A 6,008-nucleotide genomic window follows, 5' to 3' on the forward strand; every position below is an offset into this window, starting at 1 on the left:
TTGAATTTGTCTCCTGCTGATGTATCAGATGCTCTTTGCCTTTTCCTTGTTTCTATTTCTTGTGCCTATGTTATCTTCCATACAATTCCCAAAACACTGTATCTCCCCCACACTATGTCTTATCTCTTATCTCCCCCTTTTTTCCTATCTACAATCTTGTAAATACTTAGTATTCTCCAAAAGAATGGTATTCTCCCCCTTTGTTATTATTTCTCCTTATTATTTCTCCCCCTAAATATTATCTCTATCTCCCCCTTTTTGACACTTATGTCAAAGGGTGCTAAGGAGTAATACCATATTTTTCCAAAAATGTGCTATTTACCTCCATTATCATTTTTAGAGCTACATCCTGATTCTCCAAAACAATTTCTAGTGACTTATGCTAGATGGCTGTCTTTGCAACAAGATGTACAAGTCCATCTAATGTAGAAAGATTAGAATCTTTCATTAAAATAGTTTCAGCATAGACTTGCTCTTTATGGAGGACCTCCAAATGTGTGGTAATGGAGGACTATATCCGCATTAATTTGGCCTTTATATTGGCCTCTTCACTTGCTAGTGTAGCTAATTCTTTTTGAGTGTGAAGCAATTGAGAAAAATGCTTCTCAGTTTGAGCTAGATTAGTGGGTAGCTACATGCTAGAAATCTTGAGATTTCTGTCCAAGCTCAATATTCTCTGGCCTATCTCTTGTGTGAAATAGGAAAAATCACACAACTTTTGTACAGTGAGAAAATATTCTCAAGTACAATTTTGACCTTTTCAATTTTATTGGCCAATTCTACCTGTGCAAGTGCTCTATCACTTGATATTTTCTCATTCACTTTCCCCTAAAATTTCCTTTCAGACCACTCCATAAGTTTAACATTTGTATCCTGGTCTTCGCTTGTCACTTGGACAACAATTTTTGACAATTGTTTCATTATAGGCTTTAACTCATCTGGTGACTGCAAGCTGAAGGCATCCATAAAGATATCCCTAATCTCATGTAGTGCTTGCTTATGTTTATACTCCTTTCTAAGTATTTCTTATCTTCTTCTTCTATTTAATGCATCTTGCATCTCTATAATCTACTCAGCTATGATAGTCTTTGAGTCATATGAAGGTATGACTATTTCCTCATCTAGCTCAGGGTCTCCATAGTGAAGTACCCTAGCAACCTTTATAGAGCTTGAGCCTGGTGTAGACATTTGCAATGGAATTAGCTCAGTGCTCAAATTTTGAAGAGTTTTTGTAGGAGTGCCTATTTTTGGTAACTCTACTAGTGTCTAAATAGCGGCCTACTCCTCTTCTTTAGATGTATCCTCCTTTTCCTCATCAAACTTCTCTTGATCAATCACAATTGGTGGGGGTGTACCTATTTACTATTCTATAGAATCAGATGTGGCAATCTATCTTGTTGGCCCTGTAGTTATATCTTTCTCTACTTCTCCACTCAGCTACTAAATGGTGTCACTTACTCCCGATGTGTCAATTATTGCAATTGTTGGAGGTGGTGGTGGAAGCATTAAAATTTGAGTGCTAGTAGCTATAGAGATAGAAGGTGGTTCTTGTGGATTCACCTTGTCTCTTGATGATTCAGCTACTACATTTTTTATCTCATCTACACTAACCAATACTAGATTATTGTATAATCTAGCTTGCTGTGTTGATTGGTCAAGGATCTTTGGGAGATCCTCTATAGTTAGGGGATTGATGTTCTGACATGATTTGTCAGTAACATCCTTGACAGTTATTGTATATGTAGGTGTGATGGTTACATGAGGAGGGGTAGGAGTTGGCATTTATGTGTCTTGCACACCCTCTTCCTCTTATTGCTACTATTCAGTGGTTTCCATTACATCTCCCTTATTTGTTTCCTCCTCTTTTTCTTTCTCTTCTTCCTCTTTCTTCTCTTCTCCTTACTTCTCTTCCTCTTTCTCTATTTCCTTTCCCATTTCCATAGTTTTGTCTTCCTTTTCCTTTACACTAGCCTCAGCCTTATTTACATCCTTATTTTGTCCCTCTTCTTCATCTTTATCATCAGTCAATTGATAGATTGACTTCCATTATTTTGTGGATTTATTTACTACATCCTCAATTTTATTTTATAAAATACTAAAGGCTCTATATTTTGGTGCAAATTTGCCACCAAGTTTCTTATTAGCCTTAGTAATTTGATCTCTTGTTAGGTCAAGCATCACTTGTGCTAAGGTAGATTCTCTGATTTCCTTCTCCATTTTGAGACAATAATGCCATTTGTTCTCATATAATTCCCTAAGCATCGTATTCTCTAACTCTAGAGGTGTGTTCTCATGGCATACACTGATTCCTCTATCTTGTTTTGGTCCTCTCTACTTAAATTTATTAAATTCAAGGCTCTTCAAATTAGTCAAATCTGCATTCTTAACATTTTCACAAATTTTATCTATAGCAGATTTGGGAGGATGACTTACCACTCGGAATTGGTTGATATCCTCTGATTCAATCTTCTCTTCATGAAAATCTGGTTGTGCTACATACTTTATTCTTTTCTTCTGCACTTCACCAGTTTGTTTAGTGGCCTTCTTCTTCTCTTTTGTTTCCTCCTTGGCCTTTTGTGTAGATGCCCTTGTGGTAGCTCTTGTAGAAGGTGTCTTTGGTTTGTCTTGTACAAGATTGGTTACATTCTTAGCTTTGGGCTGAGTTGGAGGCTGTAATTTGGCCTTTCTTTTCTTTGACTCAGCTTGAGTTGGTGCTTCCTCAATTTATTCTTCCTTGGCACCTTCCTCCTTATCTTCTCCTAAGTCCTGTGTTAATTCCATTGGGCCTTTCCCTTGTTCTTCTGCTTCACTCTCATCTTCTTCTTCCTCCTCAACTGCTCCCTCAATGCCTTCACCAAATTTCTTCTTAATTTTTCTTACCAGTTTTTCTTTTCTCATCATTATAGAGGTTGTTTTAAAATCCATTTCCACCTTGGACTTCACAACATCATATGTGCCAAAAGGTTTGGAAGCTTTGTCAATGTCTTCTGCAAACAATGTAGTGATTGTTGGAGTTGATGAAATTCAACTCCGAAGATGCCCAACATCACCTGCATGCAAAAACCTGTCAAAGAGAAGCCAAGGAGAGAAGAGCATGGAGCAAGGGAAAAACCCTAAATGGACATGAGAGATAAAATATGCAAACACAAGAAAAATATGTATTTACAATATGCAAGAATTGATATGATGTGTTGTTACAATGAGGGAGAGACCGCTTATAAAGGCCTCAAGGAATCTCCTAGAACAAGCTAGAAGATGCTAGGAGCTAAGTGTGACAACTAAGCATACATCCACATGAGGTGGAAAGTCCTCGAACAATGTGAAAGGATAAGTATGACTTAGGAGAGAAAAAACTCATGTATTTTCAACAACTTATAACCAACTCCTAGACTACAACTAATAAATAAAATGCATTTACCTAAGTAAGCTTAAGTAATAGAATAAATAAATAATTATTAATTATTTACTCTAACACCCCCCCCTTAAGTGCAACTTAGGGAAATTCCTTAAGCTCACAAAACTAAAAAATGCAGGAATGGGTCCCAACAACAAGGCCATGTTAGGTACCCATGTACAATGCAAAGAGATGAAACCTCTGAAAATGGAGAAAGAGAGAAAATCACGTGGGAAAAACCCTCCCCCAAAAAGAGGTAAGAACATAGTGAAGAACAGAAGAAGCCTCCAACTTAGGAAATGTCCCCTAACATAGGAACAAGGAGTGATCATGAAGAGGATCACTAAAGCATGAAGAAACCACAAAACTCTGCCATCAAAAAGAAAACTGCTGATCTCAAGAACCTCCAAGGAAGAAGAAGGCACGAACCAAGCATGTCTATATGGTAGATGATCCATCTCACCAAAATGCATAGGTAGCCAACCACTGCAATTGCCTTGTATATAGGATCAACCACTGAATACATAGTTCACACTATCGAACCATCAAACCATGGATGCATTAGAACAATAGCATAACCCCCCCTTAATGCAAATGGGGTGAGATGATAGGCAACTAAAAAGGTGGGCCAAAGTCTCCTACAAATGAACCAAGAATGACGAGAGAGGGAAAGAGGTACGAACACCCATAAAGACACGATCAAACTGACTCTACATGAGGCTAATTTCATGGAAAGGACACTCACTTGACAAAGGGAGAAGGCCTAAAATAGCAGACAACTATCCCCTCCATGGTGCTTTATAAAAATAGTACATGTACAACTGACTCAAAACAATGTTCATGACCCTCAAAATGCAAGAGTGGCACTTTATCTCAGTTTGATACATAAAAGTGCTTCAAAATGATAGCTACAATGATAAAAAAACAAAAACAAGCTGCAACAAAACATAGTACAACTCAAAACAAAGGATCCCATACCAAGAAAATGATCCTCAGACCTAAAACAACCAAGATATCTACCATAGAGAAAAAATGTCACAACAATGATAGAAAGAGCATGGACCAAAATTTAAGGAAAAGAACCACATTTTTGAAAAGATGACAGAACGAACTTTTCAAAAATATAACGGTTTCAAAAAATGGATATGGGACCCAAAAGAAAAGCTTGCTGGAGTAAAAAATAAGACTTCAAACTTTGACTACAAAAAAGTACAAAACTACATCAAAACCTAAAAATACCTACACCAATGTCTCCATCTTGGAACTAGCTTTCTGGCACTTCTTTTAGATCGGAAAAATACCTCCATATGCTCAAGTTATGGCCAAAAAATTGAAGGTAGGTCCAAAATGACCCTAGAGATGTGCAAGCAAGGTGTGCTGATGCAGTGCTGACATCATGTTGATCTTAGCATATCACTATGCTAAATTTGACAACCTGGGACCTGTCGGCACAAAAAAGTGCCATGTGGTAGATAAGCTGACGTGGCAGGGGTGATGTGGCAGGTCCACATGGTAGTGTGCCATGTGCCACCTAGGCCACATGTCATTGCCACATGCTGCCAACTATGCAATAAACTGTGGCTAGTGCTGAGCTGGCTAGGTGATGATGAAGCGACAAGATCAGGCTTTGTAGGATAGCAAAGGTAGATAAATTAGCAGAGGAACTGGGTAGAGCAACAAGGCTAAGTGAAGAACGTAGGAGGCACCATCGGGAGGAGTGGCGTGCGAGCTGCGACTGAGGTGGAGCACCAAGTGAGCGGCATGACCAGTCTTTAGCGGGGTACGAGTGGAGCATGGTGGCTGCTAGGTGGTGCTGCGATGGTGCACTTGCACAAATAGTTTTTGTTTTTGCCAAAAATCATCCATACAATTCGTATGGTAGCTTGCAACCAAATTTTTTTTTCCTCCCAAAGCCCTATCTCCAAAATTGACAAATTTTATATGGATCCTAGCTGAAAAGCACCTTTTGAATCTAATGGAAACATTTTTTTGGGCCCAAAGTGCTCCAAAAAATTGTTGTTCCCCTGATTTGAAGAAAAAATGCACAAACAAACTAGGGTTTGTGACTCCAAATAACGGCTTCAAAAAACCTTCAATGACGCAGCAACAGGAAGGCTCTGATACCATGTTGGAGTTGATGAAATCCAACTTCGAAGATGCCCAAGATCACCTGCATGTGAAAACTTGTCAAAGAGAGAAGAGTGTGGAGAAAGGGAAAAACCCTAAATGGACATGAGAGATAAAATATACAAACACAAGAAAAATATGTATTTACAATATGTAAGAATTGATATGTTGTGTTGTTACAATGAGGGAGAGACTGCTTATAAAGGCCTCAAGGAATCTCCTAGAACAAGCTAGAAGATGCTAGGAGATAAGTGTGACAACTAAGCATACATCCACATGAGGTGGAAAGTCCTCGAACAAGGTGAGAGGATAAGTATGACTTAGGAGAGAACAAACTCCTGTATTGTCAACAACTTATAACTAACTCCTAGACTACAACTAATAAATAAAATGCATTAACCTAAGTAAGCTTAAGTAATAAAATAAATAATTAATAATTAATTATTTACTCTAATAGCGATTTCTATTGATGCTTCATCCACATCTA

This window comes from Cupressus sempervirens, chromosome 2, assembly GCF_028749045.1.
Source record: "Cupressus sempervirens isolate cs-2001-9-10 chromosome 2, ASM2874904v1, whole genome shotgun sequence".
In the NCBI taxonomy this organism is placed as follows: Eukaryota; Viridiplantae; Streptophyta; class Pinopsida; order Cupressales; family Cupressaceae; genus Cupressus; species Cupressus sempervirens.